The sequence below is a fragment of the Mytilus edulis genome, chromosome 7 (assembly GCF_963676685.1).
Source record: "Mytilus edulis chromosome 7, xbMytEdul2.2, whole genome shotgun sequence".
Classification (NCBI taxonomy): Eukaryota; Metazoa; Mollusca; class Bivalvia; order Mytilida; family Mytilidae; genus Mytilus; species Mytilus edulis.
The window spans coordinates 62,644,666-62,662,892 of record NC_092350.1 but is presented as its reverse complement, the minus strand read 5'-3'; the positions used below and the strand labels follow the sequence as shown (position 1 = coordinate 62,662,892).

At 31.2% G+C, this 18,227-nt stretch overlaps 1 long non-coding RNA gene across 4 annotated transcripts; it reads right to left on the bottom strand.

Annotated features, from left to right (window-relative positions):
- Positions 1-961: 961 nt before the first annotated feature.
- On the bottom strand, positions 962-14,383 carry LOC139481952 (uncharacterized). 4 transcript variants are annotated; one of them, XR_011654732.1, is made up of 3 exons: positions 14,232-14,383; positions 9,179-9,213; positions 962-3,928 (listed from the first exon to the last, which is right to left on the bottom strand). It is a non-coding gene; the product is annotated as an uncharacterized lncRNA (long non-coding RNA). The 4 variants fall into 4 exon arrangements; XR_011654731.1 differs by lacking the exon at positions 14,232-14,383 and adding an exon at positions 10,406-10,514; XR_011654730.1 differs by lacking the exon at positions 962-3,928 and adding an exon at positions 4,292-5,429.
- Between the last annotated feature and the right edge of the window lie 3,844 nt (positions 14,384-18,227).

Below are 18,227 nucleotides of genomic sequence, written 5' to 3'. Positions count from 1 at the left end.
ATGAAGTTTTTTATAATTTTAATATAATTCGTCCGAAAAGTAGTACAAAACACTGTAAAAATTTCATTGAGAAAGCTCAGGTGGGATTTTTTTTAATTTTCATTTATGTTCTAACAGAAATGCACTACGAAATAATTGTGGTCTCGGACCATATATTTACTTTATCTAGAAAAATTTTAATGTTAAACATTCCAAGATTAGCGCACACTATAGCATTTTTTACTATAGTCACCGTCACGTAAAATTGGCACCATGTTTTTTGTCAAAATTTTCTTAAATATCGACCGCGTTTACTAAGAATGACTAAAGATCATGTTTTTCAATTAGCGGAAGAAAAATCCTGTCCAAATATCCACTACTGTCCTACCTTTTATTGTGTTTGTACTGTATAATCATGACCTTCATATAATAAAAGATTATTTGGTATGGTGGAATCCGACATTGTTATTACCGGAAGTGTTGCCGTGGAGTTCCACGTGCTATCCATTTTCTAGTGTCTCTCGGAGCTTTTCGTCATCTTTACTTAAAAAGCGCGGGAAATTGTATTATCAATGACAATGATATTACCGGAGAGTAACGAATGTTATGGAATAAGGGATCCTCATACAAACCAAGAAGGCGGTTTTACCATGTAAATAATCTTGAAAAATTTGAAGGTCAGGATTATACAGTGCAAACACAATAAAAGGTAGGACAGTAGTGGATATTTGAACAGGATTTTACTTCCGCTAAATGAAAAACATCATCTTGAGTAAACGCGGCTGATATTTATTTTTTTTTGGACAAAAAACATGGTGCCAATTTTACGTGACGGCGACTATACATAGAAAATCTTTGCTGAGCAGTTCTGGAACAACAGTGTAACAGTTAAAAAAATCATAAACATACATTTATCATTGTGTCTTTGAAGTGCAACACAACATTGCACAACACACACAAATAAAAGGTCCTCACTAACAAGTTCATAGGATATAACTTTTAATAAACTAACACACTCCCTAACGCTACATATATTTCATTGCATTCAACAGTAAATATAACTCAACTTTACACAACTTAACATATTATAGACTCAAATTAATTTAAAAGCACGATCATGTATATTTTTATGAAATTATTTAAATATGAAAATAAACTAATTGTTGAAATAAATGATTTAAAAACCTCTCCTTCACAATACTAGTAATTAACCTAAACGATAGAAAATAATGTGTTTGCTTTGTTATATATGTAGATAAAACTGTTAGTAATTGGCCACTTTCCGTCCTGTGGCATTTCTGTAAAAAATAGAGGTTGTCACAATACTAATTTCAAAATTAAATTGACTTAAGATGATAACCATAAAAGCATGTGTCATTGATAAGTTTGGTCCAAAGTACAAGTTGTTATATTACATGAACATTAATTGTGTTGAGATTAAGATATTTTGTAAATCTAACACAAATTGAAAAAAATAGATTGATATGTTTATAACCAATAAGTACCTCTATAATCTTTCTGACAACTATGCAAATTTTGGTCTTTATCACTTATATGACATTAACTAAGACTATACATATGCTTTACCACAAACATATTTTCGTATGTTATTGCGAATATAACATTTCGTAATGTATTTAACTTGAGATGTTATAATATGTGAATAGGAAAAAGTTAGAAAATTGTGTAAATAAATTTATTCGAGGTCTGATAAAAGAAATATGATTCAACCAACTAGATCGGATATATGCCTCCTTGAAGTCTCGAATATCGTTAATCCATCTTTATCAACAATACATAATTCTGGTATTGCAGTCGCACGTAAAATTTTTTAGTAATCTCGATTTGAATTAATCCAGTATATCTTACATTCATGTAGTTGCTATTCAGGTAAAATTTATGTACTTAATTTCAGTTTTAAAAGACAGTGAATTAATAATGCCTGCTTACTGAACCGTTAGGTTAAGTATTACAGGGAAAAAATGAGTTTCGCCCTAGTTTATTCTTTCGCCGTAAGTGGCCTGTTGTAAGACACAGTTTCTGTCCTTATTAAATATAAACCAATTTCACAGACATTAATCAATTGTATCAACTGTTAAAATAGTGTTCGTCCTGAACAAAAATGAACAGTTGGTGTCTATGTTTAGTTTATTTAGGTTTACTAAATTTATCTTTTTATATAAACTATTTTCATTCAGAGCATGTCAAGATATTTATAATAAATTTAAAACAAGTAATTTTTCAAAACGAACTTTGTCCAATAAAATAATTGTCAGAATATATGAGGTTCAAATGAAGCTGGTGTGTTACTACCAAGAACAAAATAGGAAACCTTCTTATAAATTGCATGGCACAGAATTGCATTTCACATGGAAGTTAGACTTTCAATTTCTCTATACCACCTCTATTATGAGTACAGACAGCTTCAATAATGAGTTTCAAAATAATTGAATGCATTCAGGAAACAAACATAAAGATATGAAATATCAAATTAATGCAATCAGATTATAAACAAACTGGGTACTGAAATTTATACAGCTATTTGTCATAGACATCCGGTTTAAAGAAACTGGGAATTTCATTAGGATAAGGACTTTCTTTATCAAACACGAATAATTATAATATATACACAAAATGTATAAGGGGTTCAACAGAACTCCGGGTTTCGACTGCGGTTAGATTAATATAACAAAGAAGTGTGTAAAGTTTTAAGCAATAATCATAAATTGTTTTAGAGATTCTGCACAACATGTAAAAAAAAAAAGCCCTCCCCCTTTTTTACAAAATACTCAATAACTCAAAAGTAACATTTTGAATCATCATCAAAAAGTATACAGATCTTTAGATTAATATATCAAAGACATGTGTAAAGTTTTAAGTAATAATCATAAATCGATTTTGAGATATGGCGCGACATGTAAAAAAAACCCTCCCCCTTTTTACAAACTACTCAATAACTCAAAAATGAAATTTTGAATCTTCACCAAAAAGTATACAGATATCAAGATTAATATAACTAAAAAGTGTTTAAAGTTTTAAGCCATAATCAAGAATCGTTTTTGAGATACGGTGCGACATGTGAAAAAAAACACACCCCTGTTTTAGTTACAAAGTGCCGTAACTCAAAAAGTTTAAATCTTATTTTCACCAAAAAGTATACAGATCATTTGACCATCATAAGAAACAACTATATTAAGTTTCATGAAATTTGAATAAGTCGTTCTCAAGTTATGGTGCGACATGTTTACGCCGGACAGACAGACGGACAGACAGACGGACAGACGGACACCGGACATGTGTATACCATAATACGTCCCGTCAAAATTTTGACGGGCGTATAAAAACGACGAAAAATGACAGTGTAGTCGCATTTATATCATATTGTCAGTTGATCTAAACACGTTGTCATGTAAGAATCCAACATTATTTTCTGTATACATTTTTTTCAAATTTCAATAAATGTAGGGAACAAATATACCTTCATCATAATAACATCAATTTCATTAAAGTTTATTGTTAAAGACTTAATTAAAGCCATAACTTCTTTTTAGAACCACTGTATAGCTAGTGAAGACCCAGCCGACAATGCCTTCCCAGTGTAATGCAAAACTGACTTAAAAAAGCTAGCAGCGCCTCTTTTAAATCGTGTCCAATACCTTCCAGTACTAAACCTGTATTTGACTTTGTCATTCAGTATATTAACGATAAGATGCTGGCTTCCACTACCTATTTTGAATTTAAACGGTTCTTCATTATTTTCGCCTTCGACGTATATTGATATTCGAGCACTTGTTTCTTCATCTAATGCCACATAGACGTCCGTTCTTAATTCTCGTAACATAGATTTGGCTTCATAGGATAAATAAGGATTCTCTCTGATTATGATGTTCACAAACTCGTGTGCTTCGTCTATTGTTCTGTATTCGGAATAACTACTACTGTTTCCTCCCTATATACATATAAAAAGAGAAATGAAAAGATGATGTCATCATAAAAATCAGTGTACAAAAGTGTTTTTTTTTTTTTTTTTAATTGATCGTGTTTTATTTGTTTGGCTTTTCTAAAATACCCACCGTATAAATATATCATGTATATAACTTGCATGTAACGTATTCTTAAAAGTTTAATACCAAAAAGATATAATGCAGTAACGTTTTGATTGCTTCCCTCATCATGTTTGCTACTACTAGTATTAAGGTTCAACAAATAAGTTTCAAAACTTACAATTAACAGTTATTTAAGACAGAGACATAAGCCTTGTCTTGTTTGTTGTTTTGGACGATAACTGCTTCATATAGAATAAGAAACACACTTATGAGTAAATCTTTACTACTTACAAGACTAAATAGTATCTATACACATTTGTTTAAAAATTTTCACCACCTCTCCACCTTAAAAAATTAGATCACAAGAACACAATAAAACATGTAGTCATAGGACAAAGAAAGTAACAAATTATATATACAAAATAACTGAAGACATAAATGAAGTCTGTTTGGTGAATAAGAAGCTTTTTATTTGAGCCGTTGATGTCTCATCCGCGTATTTTACACATACATATGGATCCTTAAATGAACAACATGACTTTATTGACACCTTCCACACCAAGAATTAAGAAACGCTTAGTTACATTTATTGAAGGTAGCAAAAAAGTAACAATCATAAATTAATCTCATCTTATTAATCTACTATATTGTACCAAAGTTACACAGTTAATCATCTGTATGACATCTTTGATTCTGTTGTATTTTTCCAAATAACGCTGGATTTTACTTTCCGTGACCGAAAACGCCACCTATTCGTGACAATATTCCTACGTCATTGGTAGCTGATTGGTTGTTGGTTTCTTTGAGCTCTTTCACCTTATTATTTACAGTATATTTAATTATTGGATTGCCTTTTATCTCGGTAACTATGAACGTATTTTTCCCGTTTCCACTTTTGATCTTAAATGTGTTATCTTCTGAATCATAAACAGTTATCGTCGCATTTTCCCAAACTCCAGGAACATCATGGGTTTGAATGTAGTCAATGGTAGCTTGGAAGAGTTGTCTCAGGCTAGCTTTTCTGGTATCAACATCAGCTCCTTCGTTCCCTACATACTTGATGAGTAACCTACCGAAAACACGTTTGTTTATAACTGGTGCAGTTATAAATTCGTCAAAATATTGTTTCCGAACTGACTTTACTATATCAACAATACCGTCTTCTGTGTATAAAATCCAGTTGTGGATTCCGGTTCCGCAAACTATATTGAATGACTTTTTGTCATCAACCAAGCACACTCTTGTATTGTTCCAGTCGGATTCCACATCCTTATCGTAAATGGCATTCGCAATTAATTCCATGTATTGCTTGGTTATAGGCTCTCCAAACAATCTCCGTAATTTAGGCATTATCTTTGTCAGTGTTTCAAGGTCAATTTTTTCCACATTTTCCACGAGTTTATTCTGCAAAAAAGATTTAGCATATAAATATGCTACAATTTTCAAATGCAAAATATGAAAAAGGCTTATCAGGCAAGTGGAAAAAAGGTGAAAAGACGAGAAAGGGAGACAAGTCACAATACTCCAATGTATAGTCAAGTGTCTTTTTTAGGTTGAAACTGCTGGGAATCAAAATGCCAAACTCATGATCTCGTGACAATATGCAATTGAGCGAAGTGCAGAGGTCTCACTATGGCCTTTACGTATCTTGTCAATGTGTTGATCTTATGTTAGCATGTTATACTGTCTAAATAAAGGCAACAGTAGTATACCGTTGTTCAAAACTCATAACTCCACGGACAAAAAACTAAATCGGGGTAACAAACTAAAACCGAGGGAAACGCATTAAATATAAGAGGAGAACAACGACATAACACTAAAATGTAACACACACAGAAACGGACCAAGCATCAGACAAAATCCCACGAGAATAACAAATATAACATCAAAACCAAATACATGAATTTGGGATAGACAAGTACTGTGACACGTCTTATCGCAATATGAAATTACACTCAAAAATAAGAAAAAACAAACGACGCAACGTTAGAATGTAACACACACAGAAACGAACAATAATATAACAATGGCCGTATTCCTGTTTCCTAAGATTATCATTCATTTTAAGATTGTGTTATGGATTTGAGTGTTACTAAAATGTATACTTATTGACAATCTAAGGTACCAGATTATGTCATAAATCCCAGTTTACGGTAGGTATCATTTGTTTGAAGACTCAAATGAAAATTCAGCCAAACGAAATTAGACTGTCATTAGATTTTGTTCAGCTATTAACAAAATATATTTGAGAATTGCAGGAGCTAAAGGTTGGTGGGTATACATGTTTCTGGCTACTCTGTGTCTGATATTTCAACATGTTCAAATAAATAGAAACGCAGCACCCAAGAGTGACTAGGGAGGTAGAACATGATAACTTGAAAGCAAAAAAGAATATTAACTGATTGAAAACAAAAGATAAGGTATATGATTATCATTTGAAAGGTTGGTTTAGATTTTTCTTTTATGAATTTTTAATAAAAAAAAGTGTAACCTTTAACATGTTTAATGTATATTAATTTGATATATTCATATTGTTATAGACCGTACTGGATCATATTTCGAAACACACTACGTTTTTGTTGTTTATAAAGACATGTTTTGACCATAAAGAAAAAAGGAAAGGACAATTGTTGTGTACCATCTCCCAAAATTACGCCACTTCATTTATGTACCTATTTAGAAATTACTTGTAATATCATCGATTATAATTTATCTATACGTATACCATTTCTTGAGAAAACAAAAATCAATATTTAAAGATCAGCATTTACTATAAATAACAGCATTACGTAAATTTACTGGAGATATTATGTGGAATTACTAGAAACATCACTTAGAAGTATTACAAACTACAATGGATTTACTTAAAATATTACTTACTCTAACTTAACCTTTTTCATAATCTCTTGAAACACTACTTGGAGTTACTCGAAACACTATTTGGAATAACTAAAATCATTACTTGGATTTACTCAAACATTACTTATAATTATCTAAAATATTAGTTAGAATTACTCAATATTTCTTAGAATAGCTTAATAAATACATTATTTTGAATTACTAAAAAACATATTTGGAAAAACGCAAAATTACTAAAATCATTACCTGAAATTACTTAAACATGTTAAATTGATTACTATAATGTGCTGTAATTGATAACCTAGCATTTTCATAAATTTCTCAGTAATGAATTACTAATGTTTACTAGTCATTACTAACACTAACTACCTATGATCAATAATTTTGACAGTTCAACTACTTGATTTGAGTATCTAAATTACTTGTTTTTGATGATTTTGGGTTATTAATTTTTTAGGTTGACTTTATCTTTTATTTTTTTTGGAACCATAAATGTGTTTGCCAATTTACGTTTTAGAGGAAATGGTCTATTACATGGTTTTTAATTTGACCATTTTTTTAAGCTAAGAATTGTTTGACCATGGATTGTCATTAACCTCAAACTAAAATATCAAAGTTTGTTAGTTTATGACTTCAATTTTATAATTGTGTTATTATGATATTATAATGTTGGTGGGAACACTTCTGATATCTTAAAAGACCATGAAATTATAATTTTTCTTGTTTGTGCCAAATTTTATTACTTATCTTATCACCCTGCTCTATTAAGGATGTACTTAGTGAAGGTGAGGTTTTGGAATTTGTGTCAGATGTTCGTACGTCTTGGTAAGACATTTTGCCCCATAACACCTATCCATCTTTTAATATAAGACTAAATTGCTCATAAAACGTCATTTGTCAAAATTTAGGCAGATTCTTGATTTTCTCTTTTTTAATTTGAAACCCAAAATATAACAATGCAAATAACAGGTAAAAGTCTGAGTCAACCTTTTCTCGCCATATTTTATAAATCAAATATCTCGAAAAGGAGCGCCATGACCTATACATATTTTTAGCCTATTCTGATCCTTAACTAACACCCTTCAAGCTAATAGTATCAACTTTAAATTCTTGATTTATCGAATTTCACCTAAGATCACCTAAATACATCCTTAAACGATGATAGTCATATTGGTTTGCCATCTATAGAGTAGGAATATTATTGGTCAAAGTAGGATTCAACTGACCTAATGATTTCATAGTTGAAACCTAGAAATATTTTTTACCGAGAATATATTCGCAAAACAAAATGCGCGGCTGATCATTCTAACATTCTCACACTAGCTTATCGATGACAACAAAGGTCACATAGGCGTCTTACTAGGAGTTTTAACTTTGATTCTGTCCTATGTGTGTCTGTTTTTGTTAGTTTTATTTTCTGATTCGAAAACTAGACAGAACGAGTTTCTTTTATTTCTATCAAATCAAATAATTCTAGTTTTATCTAATCATATTTATTATTTTTTACATTACTTCAGCTTACCTATGTCAAGATGTATACAACGAGATGCAACCGAACCACAGAAATAACTACACATCTCATGTGTACATTGGAGCGACTGCAACACGTATCTTCTTTCATTGATAGGTAATATCGAGATTGATGATTTTATTTTCAAATTCGAGTATATAGACCGTTGATAAGACATTTAAAGATTTCTCTCTAGACGGTTATATCTTGAAAACTAAATGTTCAACTATCATGCTGCTTGGTGTGAGGATTTAAAGATAGACAATTAAATTTAACGGAATATCTTAAATTGTTGATTTGCAAGTGCACAAAGACAATCATAAAAGACACATAATGTGAGGACCAATTACATCTATGTAGGTTAATGATACATTTATTATCCCAATTTAAAACTGTATCATTATGATCCATTTGCATAAAGAAAAAAATATACCTTAATATTAATTGAACTACGTTATTTGTTATTTTTTTGGCAAAAATCTATCATATTGTTATTATATTACATGTATTAGTTGAACTTTTTCACAATTTATGAAAAATTAATTATTAAATAAAAGGAACAGTTTTTTTTTAAATTTTTTACAATATATCATCATTAGCTTTCAACCATAATGTTTTTGTTGAAATATGCATCTGGGGCCGTACAAATGGTACTATACGATTTTATGCCATATATCAAAACGCAAATTTTTACTGAACAAGTATCTCTTTATCGATCTCAATTTTAAAATTATAGCACTACGTATTTCAGAATCTGTTTGATTTCAAAATTATCATTGCTTACCATTTTGATGATTGTTTGCTGATGAAAAGCAGAATCTGAAAAAAAAAGAAATAATGAAATAGATATCTTCGTGTAAGCATATGACCAATAATTTTCATTCCTATGTTATTCTGCTACATGACCTACATTTTCTTCTAAGGAAAACCGTCTCGTTTATTAACTTTTTTTAATAACCAAAGTTTACATTTTTATTAAAAATGAACGCATACTGATGTCGGATACTCTGAAGCTGAACTAACTAGAGTCAAATTACAGTGCCAGCGATAGTGTATTATGGGGAATTATTTTCAGAATTTAAGATTCTCCTGGTGACCCATATCATCTTTTCGACATTCCCCATTTCCTTTCTCAATTTTAGACTGTTCAAAATGAAGCCATTCTGAATGACCATTGGGTAAAGTATTTCACATGTTTCATGTTGATATTTGGATTTGAGAAATGACTACCGGTCATATCTGATCACCACTTGATGATTGATAAATGGAAAATAACATCTGTACTGACAGAAAAACGTGTTTGGAATGTAACAGTGGCTACATACATGTAAGTAGAAAAAAAAAATATGGTTGTACAACATTGAGACAAAGAAAAAAGACTTACACAAACCATATAAACATATAAGTCAACATCAAATCTGTATAATACATAGACATGCAATTGACGTATATTTCAAGCTTTAAATCCTGAGATGGAATTTATGGCAAAAATATTAAAAACACATTCTTAATATCCATTTGTATGTATTATTGACATTAAGAGCATACGATAAAGCTACAAGACAGGGAAGGTAGTCAAGAACGTAAAATGTTACATTTCGCAACGTCAAACTGTGACATATTGGGAAAAGGGTCAATTCAGACTGATTCATCGACCCCTATTTTGATAAATACATTTCGCCTGATTATGTATGAAAGAACTGTTACACGAATTCAAAGCACACCTATGTAGTGAAGATTTTCGAATAATTTTACAAAAACCTGCTCGCATGTATTTTTTGAAACAAAAATGATATATGTTAAAAGTATTTCAAAAGGATAGAACTGTTCGAGAAACCGAAATTTCCAGTAAATTTCAAAAATTTCGAAACAATTTATCTCTAATAGTAATGCATGAAGGTATATTATTAGTTACATGGTGTTTTAGTGACCTTATACAATATATGGAATTTACTGACCTCTTATGTGTCGTATTAGGTCTCTAGCACACCGTGTAACGAATTTATCTTACCGACTATCTTCACATGTGGTATTTTGACTAGCGGCCTATCAAAGTGATCAATTCTTCAAAACTTAGTATTAAGATCCTACTTCTATTTTTCTATAGAGAAAACAAAAAAAAATGTTTTATAATTTATTTCAAACGTTCATAACATGATTGTATCAATTTCTTCGTCTGTTGAATCCTTTCAGATTTCTTTATATGTTTTGAAAGGGATGCAACTCCGTTATTCCAACAATAACAACTTGTCAGCTTTAATTGTGTTTTATGAACTTATTTCAACCTTTCATCATCAATTCTTTCGTCTGCTGAATCCTGTCAGATTTTTCCTCAACATCGTATTGTTTTATAAAGGGTTGTGGCATGGTAACTAACCATGTATGGTAACTAACCCTATATTTTTAGGACACCCTATATCAAATATACAGGGTCACAACGTGTAGTCCTTTTACCAATGATATCTTTAAAAGAGGGACGAAAGATACCAGAGGGACAGTCAAACTCATAAATCGAAAATAAACTGACAACGCCTAAAATGAAAGAAGACAAACAGTCAAACAATAGAAAGCTAAAGAATAAGCAACACGAACCCAACCAAAAACTAGGGGTGATCGCAGGTGTTCTGGAAGGGTAAGCAGATCCTGCTCCACATGTGACACCCGTCGTGTTGCTTATGTTATAACAAATCCGGTAAATAGTCTAATTCGGTAGGTCACATTCATGAAAGGGAAGGGGATTATAGTTACGGCGTTAGGAACATATCCGATATCATTTGTGAAACGGTTATTCCATAACGGTCAACCAACTCGTGATGGCGTCCGTAAAATTTACGAAGGGATGATTTCAGCTTCACCATTTTGGAACTCTTGGTTTAATGGTTTCCTTGTGAGCAGCAACCCTCTATCAAGAAAATCATGATAGGAAATGCAAGCACGGGAATATAGTATCTATTGGGAGATATATATATCCCATATGCAGGTGCTGCTGGAATGTTGCTACTTAGAAATGGAAAGTTCACAACTGGAATGCTGAAATCCTCTCTTTTGTCGTAAAGTTTAGTTTTCAACCGACCCTCATTGTCAATGTCTAGATGTAAGTCAAGATATGAGGCCGACTTAACTGTTTATGTTATATCCTTTATCTCTAGTTCGATAGAATAAATAGGAGGTAAGATAAATGTTATTACATATTTGAATTGAAAAGGTGAACAAAAGTGGACTACAGAGACAAGATGGGTTGCTTTAGAAATAGCTCTTTTTCTTCATACTTAAATACGCAAATAATACTGCATTCCTTTGGTGCTTCAATCGCGTATTATTTGGCTTGAACACCCCTCGCTCGCAAAAGATATCAGTAAAGGATTGTTACTTATATGATTACACGTTTTTAAAGTTGATCTATAAGTTTTGATCGCTCCCGTACAAAATAAGAATAATGTAAAAATGACATGAAGGCCGAAACTTAATTTTAACTCTCTGAAATTCAAAAGAATTTATGAGAATTTTCGTGGGGTTTACAGAAAAAGATGAAATGGGATTTAAATTTTGTTTCGTTAACATAGGTATATATATTTTGCATTAGATTTTTAAGTAGGAAAAGTTTTTATAAGTTTACCATTTTTATTGTAACTTATTTTAACACGCAACCGAAGTAAATCAGATACAAACTGAAAAAAATGATAATTGACTAAAATCTCAAATTATGTCACAAAAAACTTTTTATTTACCTTTTTTACCAATGCATCGTTATAATTTACATTTCTTACCAATGCATCGTTATAATTTACATTTCAAACGAGCTTTGTTCTGAATTATTTAAACATTGATTAGCGATGGTAGCATATATATCAATTTTCAATAAAAATGCAAAAAGCTCATTAATAAAGGAGTATGTTAGTCGCCTTAATACGTATATATAATTTAAATAACGTATTTTCATTTGTAAAGTTTGTTGTTATGTGAAAAGGCTATACCTTCCATTTAAAACTAGTTTTAAAAAAGGCTGAAGATCCAAAAGGAAAAGGTACATTCAAAACCCAATGGTCGAAAAATAAACTAGTTTCGCCATGATAAATACGTTAATCGATGAAAAGACAAACAAGGCAACTAAGCACTACTTTGTATATGAAAGAAAATACACGAGAAACATGACCACCATCAGGTTGATCACAGGTGCTCCGGTACTTACTTAAAGAAGCAATGGAATGTCGTTTGTTTTTTCAAAAAACGTCCATCTAACGAAATAAATAAAGACAGACCAGCATCTTGATAATGCCAGTATCAAATATTTTTTGGTATCTTTTAGAGCGTATGGTTACAATTCGTAAAATAACGTATTTGAAGTAACGTTGGTATAGTTTATTTTTAAATTGGGAATACTTTCAAAATGCTAGACAGGTCAAACATTTTGTTCACACTTTTGCAGGAGGAAAAAGATTAACTAGTACATTCAATTTCTGTAATAAATTTTATGAATTTTATAATATGCACACCTGCTTCACACTGTCCCTAGAATCGGTAGTTTCGCATATTTATTGGAGACCGGCTTTTATTACTGATACAAACTATTTCAATCGTATTTTTAAAACAATTAGCAGACCCAGCAATATAACCTAGCTTTTTATGGCATTATACGCATTCTACAATTATATCATTTTACATGGTTTACAATGGAAGTATTTCAATACTTTTTTCCAGGTGTATAGTACATAAAAGAAAGATCCAGTTTGTCATATTTTTTTTCAAAGGAAAAGTAAAACTGATTTATTCTTGGTAATTCTCGTAGGAGCATAGGTTGCGTTTCCAAGTAAATTGTCTATACCCTATTATCAAGTATTTTGTGTAATGTCGTTTACATACACAACTGATGTTATACGGGAGCATTTTCTGCTTATACAACAACAACATTAATTTACGTAGACCAATTCAGTTTTCGTAAAACAATTTGTATCAATGATATATCAACCTTTACCCATCTGGAAGGAGTGTCCACATTGTTTAAGAAATAATTGATGCAAGCTACACTTTATTGTAGTTTCAACATGGGTAAGCATTAAATTCGTGATTATTTTTGCCCGAGCGATTGTGAGGGCTAAAATAACACAAATATAATGCCTACCCATGTTAAAACTACAATAAAGTATAGCTTGCATCAATTATTTCGATTCTGAATAGGACAATTAAGGTAACTTCTATGTCCGATACGTATAAGTGTAAAAGCGTTTGTGTAGGTTCTTCAATGAACCTCCCTTTTTTGTTTGTAAAGAAGCAAACGGCTGGCACTGTGATTTTTCAGAGGGAGGAGTTTGAACAGCCAGCATGAACGGTTGTCAAATATAGGTCAACTATGTCAATTTCGGAATGCAACACAGTCATAATAAATGAATTAGTAACATCAAGTGCACCAGTTAAGAGTTTGAAAATGTTCTAAAGTTAAGGAAATATATTAAGTGCATGATAATTTGATAAAATTCATTATTCTGAAGTAGTCCAGATACTCTTTTATTGGATTTAGAGCATGTGATGTTCACAAAGCGAAACATGCACTTCATATTAGAATTGTTATCTCAGCACGGTGCCTGACTTAATCCTCTGAATCAATTAGTAGTTTAAGCCTGAAATCCCAAATGTTGAATTTAGACTCCATTGTGAAATGCTGTAAACGCCGCGATATGATTGCTGATTCTGTAATGTAATAACTTGCATAATATGATACTTTTAGTATATAACACTTCTTTCTGTAAAAATTTATATCATAAAATCATATTAATATGGAAGGTTTACATTTCTTATGAAACCAATATTCAACTATATGAAAAGAGATGTATAAGCCTTACCTTCTAATCAGCTACTGGCTCCAATAATAATACGTTGTGCTTATATATTACGTATTTGTGTGAAATCAAAACAATATCATGTGTCACTCCTTTAAAATAGTTGTTTTGCAATTTACCTTTAATTGAAAAACAATTATACAACGTGACTCACGATAGTCATTTCAAAATCAATTTTAAATTCTGATGAAATAACTCATTTGAATTTGAAAATTTTCAATGAGATTTATCGATAAATATCAGTTGGCATTGAAAGTACGTTTGGTAGCTTGACATGAACGTTTGTAACATTTTTAAGTACAATTTAAAATGGGTCTTAAAAAAGGCAAAAAAAGTGTTGACAATAGGACTTCTTTAAATATTGCCCAGGTTCAATTTACATCATTTATATCTCGATGCCTCTGTATTTTCCTTTCATATAATGATTCCTTTACTATACGCTTATTCGCATCAATGTAAATATAACGGAATTTGATGAGACTGTCATCAAAGTGAGAGGGTTAGCGCTATAAAACCAGGTTTTATCCACCATTTTCTACATTTGAAAATGCCTGTACCAAGTCAGGAATATGACAGTCTTGTCCATTCGTTTTTGATGCGTTTTGTTATTTGATTTTGCCATGTGATTATGGACTTTCCGAATTGATTTTCCTCTAAGTTCAGTATTTTTGTGATTTTACTTTTTTCGTACACTTAAGATTTAAACCTCAAACCTCAAAGGTCGGAGCTTCTAACATAATGATTGTGTTAGTTTAAACATATTTATTTATAGTGGATTGGGAAACAAGTTTTGCAACTTATACTAATCCCTTTCCACTTTGCGGGTGCGAGTGCTGCCTTGTAGCGGCATTGGCCTGCTCTTATTGGAAATCTACAATGGTGTCTTTTACGTGCAATAAATATGGCTCTCTCTTAACACGGGTCAGCCATTTATCTTATAAGGGAAGTTTATTTGATATCAAACTAATCCTTAAACTATTTTTCTTTTTTTGAAGGAAAGCTGAAATTATGTGTCATAATAAAACATATCAGTTGCGGGTTAAGGTATACTCAAAATTGTGGTTCGTTTTAATATAGCCATTGTCAGGTTATTCCAAGAAATTATGAAAATTATATTGATTTTTTTACTTGTTTTCATACGTGATGTGTATTTGCTGTAAAACATTTTAACAAAGTATAGAAATGACATTACTATTGACAAATTCAAAACATCTTCAAAATGTATTCAATTTTATGACCATGATAAAGTCAATATCAAATTATGCCACAGAAGACTTTTAATTAACTTTTTTTACCAATGCGTCGTTTAAATTTACATTTCAAACGAGCTTTGTTTTGAGGTATTCAAACATTGATTAGCAATGGTATCATATGTTTATCAATTTTCGATCAAAATGCAAAAATCTCATATAACGTACAAATTCCATAATGATTGCTTTTCAGTTTTATCATAAATAAAAGAGTATTGTTAGTTTCCTTAATGTGAATATCATGTATGTATTATTTAGATAAAGTATTTTCATTTGTAAAGTGACCGTATATATCTTCTTTCAAAAACATAGGGATAATGTAGGATAAATCATTGATTTAATTTAAGGTATATCTTTAAACCGTCAAATGGTGAAGTTGAAATCATTCCTTCGTAATTCTTATGGACGCGATCACGAGTTGGTTGACTGTTACATGTATGGAATAACCGTTTTACAGATGATATCGGATATGTTCCTTATGTCGTTACTACAATACCCTTCCCTTTCCACGAATGTGACCTACCAAATTTGACTATTTACTGGATTTGTAATAACATGAGCAACACGACGGGTGCCACATGTCGAGCAGGATCTGCTTACCCTTCCGGAGCACCTGATATCTACCCCAGTTTTTGATGGGGTTCGTGTTGCCCAGTCTTTAGTTTTCTATGTTGCGTCTTCTGTACTATTATTTGACTGTTTGTCTTTTTATTTTTAGACATGGCGTTGTCAGTTTATTTTTCCATCTATGAGTTTTACTGTTCTTCTGATATATTTCGTCCCTCTCTTATGACTTCGTTTGTATATACTTTAATACATCTTTTTCACAATGATTGTGTTTTCGATTGAATGTTGAGGTAAACTCAGTTTTCCGAATCGTGCAGATCCTGCATTCATTTTTCTTTGTATGATAACATCGATTTGTGCATAATCTAAGCCGAGTTGTTATCCCTTCCATTTACGTATCAAGTTAATATTTAGCTTTAAGTTATAAATGAGAGTAAACAGTAAGGCTCCGTTCATTAATTCATAAATGCTTACGAAAACTCGAATAGACCAGGAGTGCGGAAATATATCACATGCATCATGTAAGCACCCATTAAACCAGTTCTTATGTGAATACGCTATACATTCTATGTAAACTAGTATAAAGGGAAAGTGGAAGATTCATGAGGTACATTCAAAATCCAATGGTCGAAAATAAACTAGCTCCGCCATGACAAATACGTTAATCGATGAAAAGACAAAACAAGCAAAAACACGAGCAACACAAACCCCACCAGATTAATCACAGGTGCGCCAGTACTTACTTAAAGAAGCAAAGTAATGTCAACCGTTTGTTAAAAAACTTCCATCTAACGAAATGATTAAAAACACACCAGCATCTTATTTTTTGGTATCTTTTAAAGCGTATGGTTACAATTCGTAAAATAATGTATTTGAAGTAACGTTGGTCTAGTTTATTCAGTATTTTCTCGATTTGAACGTGGGAATACTTTTAAAATAGTAGACAAGTCAAACATTTTGTTCACACTTTTACAGGAGGACAAAGATTAACAAGTACATTAAATTTCTCTGATAAATTTTATGATTTTTTTCAGAATGCACACCTGCTTCACACTGTCCCTAGAATTGGTTGTTTCGCATTTTATTGGAGACCGGCTTTTACTACTGATACAAACTATTTAAATAGTATTTGTGAAGCAATTAGAAAACTCAGTAACATATTAACCTTGTTATTAATTACATTAATCTTATTTCAATCTAGTTCATTGAAGAAAATTTAACATATTTTTTTCAAAAATAGAACTGATTTTTTTCTTGGTATTTCTCGTAGGAGTATATGTTGCGTTTCCAAGTAAATTGTCTTTACCTCATTATCAAGCTTTATGTGTCAGGTCGTTTACACAAACAATTGATGTTATTGGGGCCTTTGTTGGCGTTTACAACAACATACATGTCATTGAAGTATGATATGCGTCTACAACATTTCGGTCTCTTTAAAGACAGATGTATTATTAGTTTACGTAGACTCATTCAGTTTTCGTGATCAAATTTGTATCAACGACATTTACACCTTAACCCATCTGGAAGGAGTATCCAAATATATTCTTTTTCATCTGAACACAGATCCTGACATAATCCTTTCAATATATAAGTAATTTAAGACTGTTGTTTAATTTTTAATTGGTGAAATGTTGTTAACGCCGCTATATGATTACTGCTCTGCAGTGTGATAACTTGCAAAACAGGGTATATAATACTTCTGTAATAACATATATCATATAGTCATGTTAATATGGAAGAAAGATCAAATATACATGTCTTATGAAACCAATATTTAACTATATGAAAAGAGATGTATAAGGCCTTACCTTCTAATCAGCTACTGGCTCCAATAATAATACGTTGTGCTTATATATTACGTATTTGTGTGAAGTCAAAACAATATCATGTGTCACTACTTGAAAAAAAGTGTTGTTTTGCAATTTACCTTTAATTAAAAAGTCAATTATACAACGTGACTCACTGTAGTCATTTCAAAATCAAGTTTTAATTCTGATGAAATAACGCATTTGAATTAGGAAATTTTCAATAAGATTTATCAATAAATATCAGTTGGCCTTGAAAGTAAGTTTGGTAGCATGACATGAACGTTCGTAACATTTTTGAGTAAAATGTTAAAAGATTATTGAAAAAGGCGAAAAAAGTGTTGACCATAGATATTTCTTCAGAAAACCTCTTTAAA